The 17,944-nt window shown below is 29.3% G+C and overlaps 1 protein-coding gene and 1 long non-coding RNA gene across 3 annotated transcripts in view; one reads left to right on the forward strand and one right to left on the reverse strand.

The window, feature by feature from the left end:
• LOC129738349 (alpha-2 adrenergic receptor-like) overlaps positions 1 to 17,944 on the reverse strand; it is a 493,408-nt gene that overhangs the window by 230,199 nt on the left and 245,265 nt on the right. The gene's annotated exons all lie outside the window — the stretch shown is intronic.
• Positions 2,936 to 3,386, forward strand: LOC129738365 (uncharacterized). The gene is made up of 3 exons (XR_008735504.1): positions 2,936 to 3,055; positions 3,114 to 3,227; positions 3,287 to 3,386. It is a non-coding gene; the product is annotated as an uncharacterized LOC129738365 (long non-coding RNA).

Raw genomic sequence — 17,944 nt, forward strand, 5'->3', positions numbered from 1 at the left:
ATTAATTTTTAAGTACTTTGACATTGGAATTTTCGCATCAAATCGTAATTTTAGAAAATTGGTCTTGATTCTAAAAGGTGATCTAAGGTCGTTTTCGTCGATGGCAAAAATCTTTGAATTTACTAAGAAGTTTAGTAGATTAAACATAGTTAATTAGGGCATTTAATGAGCTTTTTAAGGAGAGTCAAAATTTCACACATCATTTCCCGTTACCCAAATATATTTATTAAACAAGCAGAATTCTGCTGATTGATTTCTGAAACATGGAATGCCGAATTTTGGTGTCCTAAATGTGTTAATAATGTTAGACAATAAACTTGGAAAATAAATAATTTCAATCAGACTTTTTAGGTGAAGATGTTTTTTAACAGCAAAAATTTTTTATCCAAAATGAAAATCCTATGGATGATATTTTCAAATGAAATTAGGATTTTTCGGATAATGTAAGAATTAAGTTAAAGAACTTCGAATTTGAATACCTATATATCAAAATTTCTCTTTTATCATATTCTGAAAATTATCGTCAAAATATTGAAAATGTATGGTATCCCTCACTCCTTCAAAGAGGTGGATGAAAAGGGGGAGTAGAGGTCTCCCTTACAATTTTCAGTATAACTAGAGAGTTGATCGATCAAATTGAACCATATTTGGCATGTGAGGATATTTGGATACGAGAAATGTTTCTATTATAAATTGAGGCCCCATCTTTTTTAGCGGAAAGATATAAAGGAGGAAAGGGGGGCTTCCATACAATGTTTTTGCATAACTCGAGAATTAATCGAGCAAATGAAACCAAATTTGGCATCAAAAAGCATTGGAGTACGAAAAATACTTTTTCTATGTGAAACAATTCCTTTCTTGCAATAGGATGATAGAATTAGGAATATAGGAGGGGAAGAGGAGGCTTACATTTAACTTTTTTTTTTACAAAATCCGAGAAATGGAAAAAACTTAACATGAAAATCATTTTGGTATGATTCTATGATTATATGACACACTTTCAGTGAGTCAAAGGAAAGGGAGGAGGGAGGTGAGCCCAATACAATTTTATTAGCATAAGTTCTCAACAAATAAGTTCTAACGAAGCCAACAAATGGACACAAATATGACATGGAAAAGTACTTGGTTACGAGATATGTTTCTACGATTGTTTTAGACCCTTACGCTTTACAGTGTAGAGAGGGGAAGAAAGGAGAAGGCTCCATATACATTTCGTTGTAAAGCTTAAAAACTTATCAACCAATCAATGGAACTATATTTGATATAAGAGGATTTTCGGGAACGAAAAAAATGGGTATGATTATTAAAGATCACGACCTCCATTCAGCAGGAGGTGAAAGAAAGAACAGGGGAGGGGGCTCTCTTATCAGTTTTTAGCATAAATTTAGAACATATCAAGCAAAAACAACCATATTTTATAAGTTAGATTGTTTGCGTACGATTAATTTGGGCCCTCCCAGCCCAGGGTGTTATTATCAGATCTTTAACACAAATTTATAGCTCATGATTCAAAAAATTAGTTTCAGTCATCTCAAAACTCCAGCAATTCAAAACTCCAGCTGCAGCTCTCATTTAATAGCGGTTGCTTTAGAATTATGTTATAATTTGATTTAAAATAATGCCAACAAACAATAAAAATTTCAATAATTTCTGAAAATACTATTTGATTTTGGAAGGTGTAGCAAAGCACACCGGGTCAGCTAGTTGGAAATAAAATGCCCGGATTTTGCTAGGTTTTTAAATAAGAATTGTCCTGTTTGTCCGGCCCGGAAACGCGATGAAAAAATTCTGGCAAACTTAGTTTAACCCCCAAAACCCCTCCGTTCCTACGGCCATGCTCTAGTATGCTATTGAACAATACAAGTTCGAAACAAGTTCATACTTGCAATTGAATGAGTGATTTTGTTTCGAGTACGGTGTATAATACTAGGTTGTATAATTTGACAAACAAAAATCTTGAACTTAGTTGATTGATTCATGTTTTTAATGCTAAATTGCAATGAATTCAAAAAATGGACTTTGAAAAATTCCAAGTATCGGGTATAATTTATGCTCCAAATATGTATCCAAAAAGTATTTTCCTCATACTGAATGTGAATGAAGCTGCTTTCAGTCGTATAAACCACCAATTGAGCTAAAACTTTCAGAAAGTCATTTATCAAAATAAATGTACCAATCTAGGGTGCCATCCTCAAAATAACGATTGACTTGCCCATAAAATCTATAATGTACACATGAACGTTTAAAAAATCAGTCCGTTCTTGAGAAAACTAATATATAGCTCTCGGTAAATCTATTAATTATCATAAATGTGATGATTTTAATTTTAATTCTTTAAGTTTTGCTCGAGCCAGTGTTCAATTCTCTAGAGTATGTGGCCGTACCGTAAAATGACTTTAGGATAGGATGTCTTCTTGTGATTACATGTGAAAAGATGTTTTTCAACTTCAAAGTATTTTTTTTTTATTTAAAACTGACAATTGCTTGCAATAGGCTATTGAAATTTATTAAGAAAAATTCCATGGGAAGAAATCAGTCTACAATGACATAGAAAAAAAAATCGAATATGTATCTTAATACCAGTCCAGATTTATGTTATAAGTTTTTTTAAACTTATATCATGTCTCCTACAAAAGCTTATATCATTCAATTTCCCTTAACGTTATATTAAAAAGATTTTTTTTCGCTTTACAACTTTCTCTTACTTTAGTCTCAAAAGGCAACTAAGAAGAAAACTTATGTTACATTTAAAATTTTTTTCATTATTATTCTGATACGATATTTGAGCGAACTTGCAAACATTTAAATTTAACCCATTCCCTCGTAATTATCTAGCAGTGTGTAAAATAAAATGAAAACGAATCACCCCTCGGTGAACAAAAACAAACAAATACCTGCACGAAAAGTGATTGAAATCCACAAAGTTGGCAGCAGTGGCGCTAACAAAAAGGCAGTTCCGGGAAAAAATCAGGCAAAGTGGTTGGAAAAGTGCAACCGGTGGTGAAGTTGCTGAAAAACGGCAACATATTGCCGCATCATTATCGGTTTGCCGCAGGTAAGCGGATACATCATCGTCGCCATCCAGAGCGCGATTTTAAAACTCCCTCGAACAGTTTTCTCCACCACAGGACCCGAAAATATTCTGCTCCGCCAACAAGAGCCAGCAACTTTGTCGCCAGCACGCGAAGCGTGAATTTCGTCCGGTCATATCACTCTCGGAACCACAGGTAAGCGGAAATTAAATTCCTGCTAAAGCAGCGCGCTTACCGAAGCCCTTACTCCGCAGATTTCGCTTGGCGGCAGAGGCAAAAAGAAAATCCGCCACCACCAAAAGCGGACACGGGGTGATCGCTGGGGAAAATTTAAACCAGCTAAAGAAAAAGGCCGTAAGAGTGAGTAGACCATCATTTTTTTTAAACGATTCCCGTTGCTGATCGGAACTCTTCATCCGACAGGGCCTTTTTTTTATATGCGGCTTTTGCAAACCGTTGCGAACCGATCGTCAGACGACTGGCTCGTGTATCGGCACCATTGCCGTACACTTCGCTTTCCCTTTCGGGAACAGTTGTTTATAGCAGAGCGTGGAGACAAATTCCGGGAACCACTTGCCTCGGAGCTGAGTTGCCTGCATGGCATATCGTTTGGGTTGGAAAGACCACCAATTTCTCCCCTTTTGGGCACCGAACGGCCAGATAGCAGCTGTAGAAAGAGGATCATCGCATAGCCAATCCTTTTTTGGGATCTGAAGCAGAACATTACCGATCTTGGGACAGCTGATGACAGAGCGGTTCGACCTTTCATCGAGAAAACATTGGGTCCACGGAACCGCTGCGAACGCGTACAGCTTACATGTGCCTTCGAACACAGTCGAGGGTGAAGGAGTTTTGCCAGGAACGGACGACATCTTCGGGCACCGGATCCCGAAACGGACTCGTGCGCTTGGAGGAAGCGTGAGTTTTCTTCAGCTTCGGATCGAAGTCAAGCATCATCAAATACAAATCAAGTTCCCGCAAATCGGACCGGGTAATCAGACGTGACGTGGAGGAGGGTCGCGTAAAGAAGAGGAAGTGGGTGAGCTTACGGTGCGGTGCAGCTTTCTTCTAGTGACTTCCTGGTGAGGAGCCACAAACTAAACGGTGCGGCACGGGTGAGGTCAACCGAAGCGTGTCGCACAAGCAGCGAAGGTCGACGAATTTGTTTTGTGCAAGGAATAACGACTGGTGAATTGGATTAGCAAACACACCGAGCGCGGTGTACAGTATACGGCGCGGGTGAGGTCAACCAAAGCGCGTCGTACCTTCCGGAGCCAATGGCACTGGGACAGTGGGAAGCCCGCATTTCGTCGTGCAAAATCATCGAGCCTGAAGTAGCCCCGAAGAGGGCAGTGACGTCGTCAAAGATGGTGCAAAATAAACACACGTAAGTCACTAGATCATGCAATTATGGGGGGACAATAAAATGGGTTTGAGCCAATTTGCAACAAAACCAAAAGTTGCTCCAAATATGTTTGCTATTTTTATTTTTTCGTTGGTGGCATAGACCACGGAGTAAGCCTCCATAATACTTATTTAGAATCAAAACAAGAAAAGTTAGAAACTATTATCACTTTCTTCCTCCACCCGTACACAGCTCACGAAGCATCAACGACTTGTAGAAGCTTTGCCAACCTGAATTCCACCACTTTCCACCAACCCCCAAAAGACACCTTCATCAACGGAAACGACGGGCGCACGGCGGCATCGTCGCCGTCTTTTATGAATTGTTGTAAAACTCATACTTTCTTCTCCGATCGAGCGAGAACTGCCAGGCTGGCTGAAAGGACGCAAAAATAAACCGAGAATGAATGCTGAGACAAGCTTGGCCCCAGCATTCATTTCCATGATAATGCGGTCCGACGGCGGAGAACAATCGGCGGAAATGTGTATTCAATGAAACATTGGACCGTGTCGATTAATGCGAAGCCGAAAATGTTTAAAAGAAAAATTGTAAGAATGAAAAAAAATAAATGGATTTATAAATTTAGATTAAAATAAATTTGGTTTAAAAGCTGGATGAAAAGAATTTGATTGAAAATTTCTATCATGTATGCTGATTTTTTCCTTGCATGGCGACTGTAAAAAATAAACTATGTACGACGATTTAACGGGAACAAAGCTGTTTCGATTCTGGTTTTAAAGCCCAATTTTTTTAAGAATACTTCTTCCCAACCTAACGCGGGTAGATGGATGCACTTTTCGAACCGTCTTGCCTCGGAAAAGGGCAGTTCTTTCAATGTGGGCTGCGAAAACTATGCATTCATATTTTTCATCGTCTTTTCTTCACTACTGGAAAAGGAAACGAGCATTCGAACAGGAATACTAAGACGAAAGGAAAAGTTTTCGCCCTTTCCCCCTTCTCGGGAGTAAGGACCGAAACGAGATTCTTCCTATTGGGAATAGGTCGTTACTCTCCCGTGCTTTCGCGGTAAGGGGGGATGACATTTTTCGAAGTGGTGAAACGTTGAAAGGAAAAGTTATGAAAAACATAAAAAAAAACCGGCAAAACTTAACTCGCAGAAAGATTAATGAGTATTGTTGGGAAAATGAAAACTACACAGGGAACAAACGAAAACAATGGTAAGTGATGGTTTTTGGAAAACTTTAGAAAAATTCACAGAAAAAAAAGTGGGCGGGGGATTTGTTACTGGAGGTGTTCTACAAGGACGGGTACAACTCTCGCAAATGGAATACAAAAAGGGGCAAATCAAAGCAAAGCGTTGTAACTTTTCTGTGTCTGCATTCTGAAGCAATTCATCTTGCCATTCGTTCCTACGGGAGACGTGGTCAGGGAGCGTTTTCTGGAAAAAGTAACGTTGCACTGTGGAAACCATTCAGGAGATGTTGTTTTTTATTTTGCTTTTCTCACTGACGTTTCTGGACACGCTTCTTACTAACAAATGACCTTCGTTTGTTATTCAGATCTTGAGAAACAGAAAAACATAACTGATGTGATGCTGAACGGCGTAAGATAAATGAAAAGTCAGAGTTTTTAGTAATGCGCATGTAAATGTAAACATGAGCCTGCATTTACTAGCGAGAAGATTCATGAGCAATTCAAAGTTTCGAATTTCAAATATATATTCCAAAGTTATTGTAATGGTTACTTTTCGATGCACATATTTTTAATAAAACGACTGAAGCCAGTGGGATTCGGTTGCCAAGTTAATCCAATTTACATTGACGAATAAATGTCTTGGGTTTCAAAAACAAATTTCAATAAACCCGTTTTTCAATCAGACTCTCTGGAGCCACTATAGATTTTCAAAAAAAAAAAGGATGAATTGGAGAAACCTCCAGCTTCTGCCGAATATGCTGAGAACTGGAGCGTCCAGATCCAGAATAAAAAAATTTCCACTTAATTTTTTGTTTGGGAAAAAAATATTTCTTTTTAAAAATCAAATAAAAGAGTGTCCATAACAAACAAAAAGTATGAATCCTCGAAAAAAGATAATGCTTTCAACTTTTTTTTTTTATAATTTTTGTTATTTTTGTTATATTCAAAATATTTAAAAAATTTATATTTTTTGTATTTCTTGAATTTTTTATAATATTTGTTATTCTCGTAATTTTTGTTATTTTTGTTATTTTTGTAAGTTTTGTAATTTTTGTAATTTTTGCAATTTTTGTAATTTTTGTAATTTACAATTTTTGTAATTTTTGTAATATTTGTAATTTTTGTAATTTTTGTATTTTTTGTAATTTTTGTAATTTTTGTAATTTTTGTAATTTTTGTAATTTTTGTAATTTTTGTAATTTTTGTAATTTTTGTAATTTTTGTAATTTTTGTAATTTTTGTAATTTTTGTAATTTTCGTAATTTTTGTAATTTTTGTAATTTTTGTAATTTTTGTAATTTTTGTAATTTTTGTAATTTTTGTAATTTTTAAAATTTTTGTAATTTTTGTAATTTTTAAAATTTTTGTAATTTTTAAAATTTAAGTAATTTTTGTAATTGTTGTAATTTTTGTAATTTTTGTAATTTTTGTAATTTTTGTAATTTTTGTAATTTTTGTAATTTTTGTGATTTTTGTAATTTTTGTAATTTTTGTAATTTTTGTAATTTTTGTAATTTTTTTAATTTTTGTAATTTTTGTAATTTTTGAAGTTTTTGGAATTTTTGTAATTTTTGTAATTTTTGTAATTTTTGTAATTTTTGTAATTTTTGTAATTTTTGTAATTTTTGTAATTTTTGTAATTTTTGTAATTTTTGTAATTTTTGTAATTTTTGTAATTTTTGTAATTTTTGTAATTTTTGTAATTTTTGTAATTTTTGTAATTTTTGTAATTTTTGTAATTTTTGTAATTTTTGTAATTTTTGTAATTTTTGTAATTTTTGTCATTTTTGTTATTCTTGTATTTTTTGTAATTTTTGTAATTTTTGTAATTTTTGAAATTTTTGTAATTTTTGTAATTTTTGTATTTTTGAAATTTTTGTAATTTTTGTAATTTTTGTAATTTTTGTTATATTTGTAATTTTTGTAATTTTTGTATTTTTTGTAATTTTTGTAATTTTTGTAATTTTTATAATTTTTGTAATTTTTGTAATTTTTGTAATTTTTGTAATTTTTGTAATTTTTGTAATTTTTGTAATTTTTGTAATTTTTGTAATTTTTTTAATTTTTGTAATTTTTGTAATTTTTGTAATTTTTGTAATTTTTGTAATTTTTGTAATTTTTGTCCTTTTTGTAATTTTTGTCATTTTTGTCATTTTTGTAATTTTTGTAATTTATGCAATTTTTGTTAATTTTGTTATTTTTGTCATTTTTGTCATTTTTGTCATTTTTGTCATTTTTGTCATTTTTGTCATTTTTGTCATTTTTGTCATTTTTGTCATTTTTGTCATTTTTGTCATTTTTGTCATTTTTGGCATTTTTGTCATTTTTGTCATTTTTGTCATTTTTGTCATTTTTGTCATTTTTGTCATTTTTGTCATTTTTGTCATTTTTGTCATTTTTGTCATTTTTGTCATTTTTGTCATTTTTGTCATTTTTGTCATTTTTGTCATTTTTGTCATTTTTGTCATTTTTGTCATTTTTGTCATTTTTGTCATTTTTGTCATTTTTGTCATTTTTGTCATTTTTGTCATTTTTGTCATTTTTGTCATTTTTGTCATTTTTGTCATTTTTGTCATTTTTGTCATTTTTGTCATTTTTGTCATTTTTGTCATTTTTGTCATTTTTGTCATTTTTGTCATTTTTGTCATTTTTGTCATTTTTGTCATTTTTGTCATTTTTGTCATTTTTGTCATTTTTGTCATTTTTGTCATTTTTGTCATTTTTGTCATTTTTGTCATTTTTGTCATTTTTGTCATTTTTGTCATTTTTGTCATTTTTGTCATTTTTGTCATTTTTGTCATTTTTGTCATTTTTGTCATTTTTGTCATTTTTGTCATTTTTGTCATTTTTGTCATTTTTGTCATTTTTGTCATTTTTGTCATTTTTGTCATTTTTGTCATTTTTGTCATTTTTGTCATTTTTGTCATTTTTGTCATTTTTGTCATTTTTGTCATTTTTGTCATTTTTGTCATTTTTGTCATTTTTGTCATTTTTGTCATTTTTGTCATTTTTGTCATTTTTGTCATTTTTGTCATTTTTGTCATTTTTGTCATTTTTGTCATTTTTGTCATTTTTGTCATTTTTGTCATTTTTGTCATTTTTGTCATTTTTGTCATTTTTGTCATTTTTGTCATTTTTGTCATTTTTGTCATTTTTGTCATTTTTGTCATTTTTGTCATTTTTGTCATTTTTGTCATTTTTGTCATTTTTGTCATTTTTGTCATTTTTGTCATTTTTGTCATTTTTGTCATTTTTGTCATTTTTGTCATTTTTGTCATTTTTGTCATTTTTGTCATTTTTGTCATTTTTGTCATTTTTGTCATTTTTGTCATTTTTGTCATTTTTGTCATTTTTGTCATTTTTGTCATTTTTGTCATTTTTGTCATTTTTGTCATTTTTGTCATTTTTGTCATTTTTGTCATTTTTGTCATTTTTGTCATTTTTGTCATTTTTGTCATTTTTGTCATTTTTGTCATTTTTGTCATTTTTGTCATTTTTGTCATTTTTGTCATTTTTGTCATTTTTGTCATTTTTGTCATTTTTGTCATTTTTGTCATTTTTGTCATTTTTGTAATTTTTGTCATTTTTGTCATTTTTGTAATTTTTGTTATTTTTGTAATTTTTGTAATTTTTGTAATTTTTGTTATTTTTGTTATTTTTGTAATTTTTGTAATTTTTGTAATTTTTGTTATTTTTGTAATTTTTGTAATTTTCGTAATTTTTGTAATTTTTGTAATTTTTGTAATTTTTGTAATTTTTGTGATTTTTGTAATTTTTGTAATTTTTGTAATTTTGGTAATTTTTGTCATTTTTGTAATTTTTGTAATTTTTGTAATTTTTTTAATTTTTGTAATTTTTGTAATTTTTGTAATTTTTGGAATTTTTGGAATTTTTGTAATTTTTGTAATTTTTGTAATTTTTGTTATTTTTGTAATTTTTGTAATTTTTGTAATTTTTGTAATTTTTGTAATTTTTGTAATTTTTGTAATTTTTGTAATTTTTGTAATTTTTGTAATTTTTGTAATTTTTGTCATTTTTGTGATTTTTGTAATTTTTGTAATTTTTGTAATTTTTGTAATTTTTGTAGTTTTTGTAATTTTTGTAATTTTTGTAATTTTTGTAATTTTTGTAATTTTTGTAATTTTTGTAATTTTTGTAATTTTTGTAATTTTTGTAATTTTTGTAATTTTTGTAATTTTTGTAATTTTTGTAATTTTTGTAATTTTTGTAATTTTTGTAATTTTTGTAATTTTTGTAATTTTTGTAATTTTTACAATTTTTACAATTTTTGTAATTTTTGTAATTTTCGTAATTTTTGTAATTTTTGTTTTTTTTTGTAATTTTTGTAATTTTTGTAATTTTTTTAATTTTTTAATTTTTGTAATTTTTTTAATTTTTGTAATTTTTGTAATTTTTGTAATTTTTGTAATTTTTGTAATTTTTGTAATTTTTGTAATTTTTGTATTTTTGTTATTTTTGTAATTTTTGTAGTTTTTGTAATTTTTGTAATTTTTGTAATTTTTGTAATTTTTGTAATTTTTGTAATTTTTGTAATTTTTGTAATTTTTGTAATTTTTGTAATTTTTGTAATTTTTGTAATTTTTGTCATTTTTGTAATTTTTGTAATTTTTGTCATTTTGGTGATTTTTGTTATTTTTGTAATTTATGTAATTTTTGTTAATTTTGTTTATTTTGTTATTTTTTTAATTTTTGTCATTTTTGTCATTTTTGTCATTTTTGTCATTTTTGTCATTTTTGTCATTTTTGTCATTTCTGTCATTTTTGGCATTTTTGTCATTTTTGTAATTTTTGTAATTTTTGTAATTTTTGTAATTTTTGTAATTTTTGTAATTTTTGTAATTTTTGTAATTTTTGTAATTTTTGTAATTTTTGTAATTTTTGTAATTTTTGTAATTTTTGTAATTTTTGTAATTTTTGTAATTTTTGTAATTTTTGTAATTTTTGTCATTTTTGTTATTCTTGTATTTTTTGTATTTTTTGTAATTTTTGTAATTTTTGAAATTTTTGTAATTTTTGTAATTTTTGTATTTTTGAAATTTTTGTAATTTTTGTAATTTTTGTAATTTTTGTTATATTTGTAATTTTTGTAATTTTTGTATTTTTTGTAATTTTTGTAATTTTTGTAATTTTTATAATTTTTGTAATTTTTGTAATTTTTGTAATTTTTGTAATTTTTGTAATTTTTGTAATTTTTGTAATTTTTGTAATTTTTGTAATTTTTGTAATTTTTGTAATTTTTGTAATTTTTGTAATTTTTGTAATTTTTGTAATTTTTGTAATTTTTGTAATTTTTGTAATTTTTGTAATTTTTGTAATTTTTGTAATTTTTGTAATTTTTGTCCTTTTTGTAATTTTTGTCATTTTTGTCATTTTTGTAATTTTTGTAATTTATGCAATTTTTGTTAATTTTGTTATTTTTGTCATTTTTGTCATTTTTGTCATTTTTGTCATTTTTGTCATTTTTGTCATTTTTGTCATTTTTGTCATTTTTGTCATTTTTGTCATTTTTGTCATTTTTGTCATTTTTGTCATTTTTGTCATTTTTGTCATTTTTGGCATTTTTTTCATTTTTGTCATTTTTGTCATTTTTGTCATTTTTGTCATTTTTGTCATTTTTGTCATTTTTGTCATTTTTGTCATTTTTGTCATTTTTGTCATTTTTGTCATTTTTGTCATTTTGGTGATTTTTGTAATTTTTGTAATTTATTTAATTTTTTTTAATTTTGTTAATTTTGTTATTTTTGTATTTTTGTCAATTTTGTCATTTTTGTCATTTTAGTCATTTTTGTCATTTTTGTCATTTTTGTCATTTTTGTCATTTTTGTCATTTTTGTCATTTTTTGTCGTTTTTGTCATTTTTGTCATTTTTGTCATTTTTGTCATTTTTGTCATTTTTGTCATTTTTGTCTTTTTGTCATTTTTGTCATTTTTGTCATTTTTGTCATTTTTGTCATTTTTGTCATTTTTGTCATTTTTGTCATTTTTGTCATTTTTGTCATTTTTGTCATTTTTGTCATTTTTGTCATTTTTGTCATTTTTGTCATTTTTGTCATTTTTGTCATTTTTGTCATTTTTGTCATTTTTGTCATTTTTGTCATTTTTGTCATTTTTGTCATTTTTGTAATTTTTGTAATTTTTGTAATTTTTGTAATTTTTGTAATTTATGTAATTTTTGTAATTTTTGTAATTTTTGTAATTTTTGTTATTTTTGTTATTTTTGTAATGTTTGTAATTTTTGTAATTTTTTTAATTTCTGTAATTTTTGTCATTTTTGTAATTTTTGTAATTTTTGTAAATTTTGTTATTTTTGTTATTTTTGTAATTTTAGTAATTTTTGTCATTTTGGTGATTTTTGTAATTTTTGTAATTTATTTAATTTTTTTTAATTTTGTTAATTTTGTTATTTTTGTTATTTTTGTCAATTTTGTCATTTTTGTCATTTTAGTCATTTTTGTCATTTTTGTCATTTTTGTCATTTTTGTCATTTTTGTCATTTTTGTCATTTTTTGTCGTTTTTGTCATTTTTGTCATTTTTGTCATTTTTGTCATTTTTGTCATTTTTGTCATTTTTGTCTTTTTGTCATTTTTGTCATTTTTGTCATTTTTGTCATTTTTGTCATTTTTGTCATTTTTGTCATTTTTGTCATTTTTGTCATTTTTGTCATTTTTGTCATTTTTGTCATTTTTGTCATTTTTGTCATTTTTGTCATTTTTGTCATTTTTGTCATTTTTGTCATTTTTGTCATTTTTGTCATTTTTGTCATTTTTGTCATTTTTGTCATTTTTGTCATTTTTGTCATTTTTGTCATTTTTGTCATTTTTGTCATTTTTGTCATTTTTGTCATTTTTGTCATTTTTGTCATTTTTGTCATTTTTGTCATTTTTGTCATTTTTGTCATTTTTGTCATTTTTGTCATTTTTGTCATTTTTGTCATTTTTGTCATTTTTGTCATTTTTGTCATTTTTGTCATTTTTGTCATTTTTGTCATTTTTGTCATTTTTGTCATTTTTGTCATTTTTGTCATTTTTGTCATTTTTGTCATTTTTGTCATTTTTGTCATTTTTGTCATTTTTGTCATTTTTGTCATTTTTGTTATTTTTGTCATTTTTGTCATTTTTGTCATTTTTGTCATTTTTGTCATTTTTGTCATTTTTGTCATTTTTGTCATTTTTGTCATTTTTGTCATTTTTGTCATTTTTGTCATTTTTGTCATTTTTGTCATTTTTGTCATTTTTGTCATTTTTGTCATTTTTGTCATTTTTGTCATTTTTGTCATTTTTGTCATTTTTGTCATTTTTGTCATTTTTGTCATTTTTGTCATTTTTGTCATTTTTGTCATTTTTGTCATTTTTGTCATTTTTGTCATTTTTGTCATTTTTGTCATTTTTGTCATTTTTGTCATTTTTGTCATTTTTGTCATTTTTGTCATTTTTGTCATTTTTGTCATTTTTGTCATTTTTGTCATTTTTGTCATTTTTGTCATTTTTGTCATTTTTGTCATTCTTATCATTTTTGACATTTTTGTTATTTGGAATCAAACCATTTATTTAGATTTCCTTAAAAATGAAATGTTTCAAAGAAACTGATTTGTACTTTCATGTCCGAGAGTATTTGAAGCTTCAAGAAAATTTTGAAAGCGATTTTCACATTTCATAAAAACCATTATAATGGAGTGTTGGTTGGAATCCATCCATCCATTCATCCTTCCCATTTTTCATCATTCATCATTTTTCGACAAAACATCGCCAATTTGGCAGCTGTTGCTCCACGCCAATCCACAAGCAAATCTCCACCCATTCAAAGCTGTTGCTGCTGTGTTGAAGATTTAAGCAGGAGCTTAAACGTAACAGGAAAAAATAGGAAAAAAAATACTTTGGGAACCCACATCCACAAGAATGTTTGGCCCTGATATCCTGGGTTTGAGAGGAGGAGATGGCTATCGCAAAACCATCATCTCCTGTCCCAATTTCCCCGTTTCATCCATATCGGTATGGTAGGACAGCAAAAACTACCAATCATCATCAATTTTTCCTGGCGAAGATTGAAGATTGCTACCGGAGAAAAAAAGCGATCTCAAATACCCTCCCAGCTTGCTTTTGGGATGGATTGGAGGAAAAAAAACGTAGTCTTTTTCCCTCTTTTTTAAGATTTGAGAAGATGGGAAAAGGGACGGTCCTTGGATGGGTTGCCCTCGAAAGGGACGACGATTTGGTTTATTGAAATTGATTGAATTCATCGATTGCGCATACTTGAGGTGCCATTTGCTCGGGAAATCAAAAAAAAAAAACTCACGCCTCGCTCCAAGAATTCTAGCAGCTGGGAAAGGGGGGATGATTAGTAGTTTTCTGAATCTGCTCTACTAGGTATAGTCACAGCCTACTGTACATAGATTATAAAAAAGCTTTCCGTTTTCCAAGATTGGTCCATGATGTTATTTAACAGAATTTGGTACTATTGACGTTTGTTGTGTGTTGTGGGCCATCAGGCACCAGTCTTCATTTCGATTCCGGGGATTCGAATTTGATTTGATTGGGTTGATCGATCAGGAATTGTTGAGTTTTAGCTTTGGCTTCAAACCCCTCTCTGTGATGCTCTCTATCTCTAACTGGTCCTTGCAAATGGACTAGATACGATTGGAGTGCTTCCGAGTCAATTGTACTGGAAAGAGGTAATTTTGGTTCGTGTAAGGCTAGCTCGAAAATCAGTGGTTTGTGTTAAATTTATATGCACAATTAAATCTGAAAAGTACAAATTTAATGATGGCATTTTTTGTTGTTGTTGTAATCGGCTGCCCATCAATAATTGCGATGCCAAACTACCGATTTTCCGGTATTTATACCGATTTTTGATGAAATTTTCGACCAAGAATCGGTATATATTTATCGAATACCGAATTTTTACAAAACATACCGTGTTGCCGCGGTGGAATGAAACGCCACTTCTGGATAGCTGAACAATTGTCGCTTTTAAGCTGTAGATTTAAAAAAAAAAGTTAGATTCATTAGAGTAAATTCAATAAAGTTAAAGGTTGTAAGTTACAATTTTAGTGGCGTTGTTCCTTACTTTTGGCGCCCAACGTTAGATTTTCAGATCGCTCGTGAATCTTGCTCAAACCTACAATTAATTTTTTGTAGAGAAATGAATCCAACTTAGATGAAATTTCAGGGACTAGATAAGAGAAAATCGATGTTGAAAAACATGCGAAAAAAATTCGCCTTGTCTCCCGGTGAGACTTGAACCCAAACTTGATTCCAACTACCGTAAGATGAAATGATGGGAATAGAAATAGACCAAGAAAAATGATTATGATCACATGGGAGAACTATTACCTTCATTCCGATAGACATCGACACTCAACCAGTATAATATTCATACGCCAGGTTGGTCTCCTGTAGTAGAATGTTAATACATGGGCCCCGGAGAAGCGCAAGATGTGGGTTCAAGTCTCACCGGGAGACAAGGCGAATTTTTTTTCGCATGTTTTTCAACATCGATTTTCTCTTATCTAGTCCCTGAAATTTCATCTAAGTTGGATTCATTTCTCTACAAAAAAAAGTTTCGCTGACTGAATGTTTGAGTCAAGACCCATCTCTGGGTCGCAATTTAAAAATACCTACAATCAATGTTAACCACATTTTACAATGCTTGGTTCAAATTTTATGTTAGTCGTACTCACAATATTCTCTCGGCTTACTCAGCCAATATTGTAGAACAATTCCAGCGAATACTATGCTATATAGTTTGATTTGATCAAATATGGAAGATTTTTCCCGACAAACTCGGTATCTAGCTTCTCTCCAACCTATATTTCCAGAAAGGTAGATTTTAATAAAGTATGTTGTTTAATTTATTCTTTAGAGTACTTACGGCTTATTCAAACCCGATAATATTCACTTGACCACCAGTATCCAAGTAGTGGAATGACTAAAATATTAGTTTTCTCTATAGATTTAGAACTAACTGTAAATTTTATACTTTCTGCTATCAATTTCACGTTTTCCTCTATTTCAATCCTCTTCCTGTCTCTTTTAACCTTTACCTTCATCTTTTCATTTCCTACTATCAACTTAATATGTCAATCATTCCTGTTTGTATACGCCCTACAATGTTTATCTAAACGAGAGGTAACGGCTGAGCGTTACCCGCAACATACCAGTTTCATACCGAATTTCAACAAATTTGTTCAAAAATTAATTTGCTCAATGCAATCAAAACTATCGTATTACTTTTGTTATTGTCAAATTGCTCTCAGCTAGCAAGCCTCAGCTTAATGGATAGCATCTTTGTGCTCTATGCCAGCTGTCTTGAGATGGAATCTTGGTCATCGAAATGGCATATTAGAGATGATAGCAGTTTTGGGAGTTAACTCTAATCCGTTCTTGAGTGTGAATATGGCACTATTGAAAGTTTTAAGGCATGTAAGTTATTTCAGGCGCATCAAAACAAAAAAAAAATTGTGGGTGGTCCCTGATGAATTCATGAAATCTTCCATTTTGAATCATATATTTTTTATGGACGCTCTCTGGAAGCTCAAAAAAAAACTCCCAAATCAGACTTGGAGTGTTGATTTAACACTCCTGAAATAAAATATTCCTAAATCGTTTCCAATGCTACCATTTTTTTCAAAAAAAAAATCCATCGGAGCACATTAACGTCAGAAAAAAAAGTTCCGAATATTTTAGACAGTTGTATTCTGGAATAAAAAAAAATCCGTAAAAACATCTCTTACTAAAACTACCGTTATTCACAAACGGTTAACTCGAGGAAATATTGCTTTTGAGTTTATGAAAGCTCACGTTAAATGCAATACGATGGAATATAAAAAAAACAAATTTTTGGGAAATAAATTTTTTTAATGTAGTCTATAAAACGTTGTTTTTATATCACCTCTTGAATAAACTGTTTTGGAGATGGAAAAAAATATTATTTTAAAAACAGGCCAACAAAATTTATATTTAATATTAGATAATTTAAAGTTAGATAACATTTCATTTTAGATGCGTAGAAAATTGAATCTATTTCAATTTTTCAAAGTTGACTATTTCACGTGTATTTTTCGGAATTTGAAATATCACCTTTATTTTCGCAATCTTCTCTGAGTTTGCACTCAGTTTTCAGTTAATTTTCATTGTTTGGACCGATTAAAAGTTTATTCAATGGCAAGAAAATTTAACCTTCCTTTGCGGTTGAAAATTGTATAATTAGCCGGTAAGGGCTATTAGACGTGGATTATTTTTTTGCATTATCTTCTGGAGCGATTTCCGATTTTGGAATCGTCTTCATGTTCACTTTTTATTTAGGAAGAAACATATTCATTATGATTTTTATGGAGTTCTTATGGAGAATATTGAGCCGGAAGACAAAATTACCAAAAACAGATGGCGTTTTTGAACTAAGATCATGACCGTTCCGGTTCGAATAATGAAATTTCTCTATGTCAGCTAAATTGAGTCTGATTTAAAGATTCATTTGAAGTAATAAAAAAATGGTTTCTCATGCCATATGTCATAAATGGAAATAATAAAAACCAATGATTCTCTTCTTGTAAACCACTGTATTTTTTACTGAATATTAAGCTTATTTTTCTCATACTGGGCAGATAAATTATTTCATCTATAAAATCATGAAAAATAATGGAAACTGACTAATTTTTTATCTGTGATAATTTTATCACAATAATAACTGCGAAAAACATACAACGAGATATTCCAGATATTAACTGAGCCATATTTTAACAGAAAATGGATAAAATGTGCAGATATCAAATTCTTGTATATTAAAGTCCTAATAACATTATTAAAAATACATTTCACATTTCAGATTTTTTTATGAACTTTTAAAATAACCAGCTGTGGTCTTTTCATCAAGCACTTTTATCGCTAGAATATGAGCTCTAAATCTATGTTAATTCGTATCAATCAAAAGTTTTATCTACAATACGACTACAACAAAATGAGTTATCTTTGATGCAAATCACCTATTTTGTACGGACTTTTTGGCTTTAAAGTATTTTCTTAAAGAGCATAAAAATCTAAACTCAAATGTCAAAAAAACATATAATAGCAGACATTCGGACGATTTAAAAATGGTATAGTTTATGGAAATCAGTTCAGTAATTTTGATAAACAGTAATCCAGGTATTTAAGACGCTAACTGGCTAATTTTCCTTTTTTTTGCTGGGTGGCTTCCGGAACCCTATTCAAAAATCTCAAAATGAGAATAATCAGAAGAAAAATTCCGCTGTGATTTGTCACCAAAATATGCAAATTTAAAACTCAAAATCATTACAAAATGTTTGGTATCGTCAGCAGAACGTGTGTGTTTTTTCGC

This window comes from Uranotaenia lowii, chromosome 1 (genome assembly GCF_029784155.1).
Source record: "Uranotaenia lowii strain MFRU-FL chromosome 1, ASM2978415v1, whole genome shotgun sequence".
In the NCBI taxonomy this organism is placed as follows: domain Eukaryota; kingdom Metazoa; phylum Arthropoda; class Insecta; order Diptera; family Culicidae; genus Uranotaenia; species Uranotaenia lowii.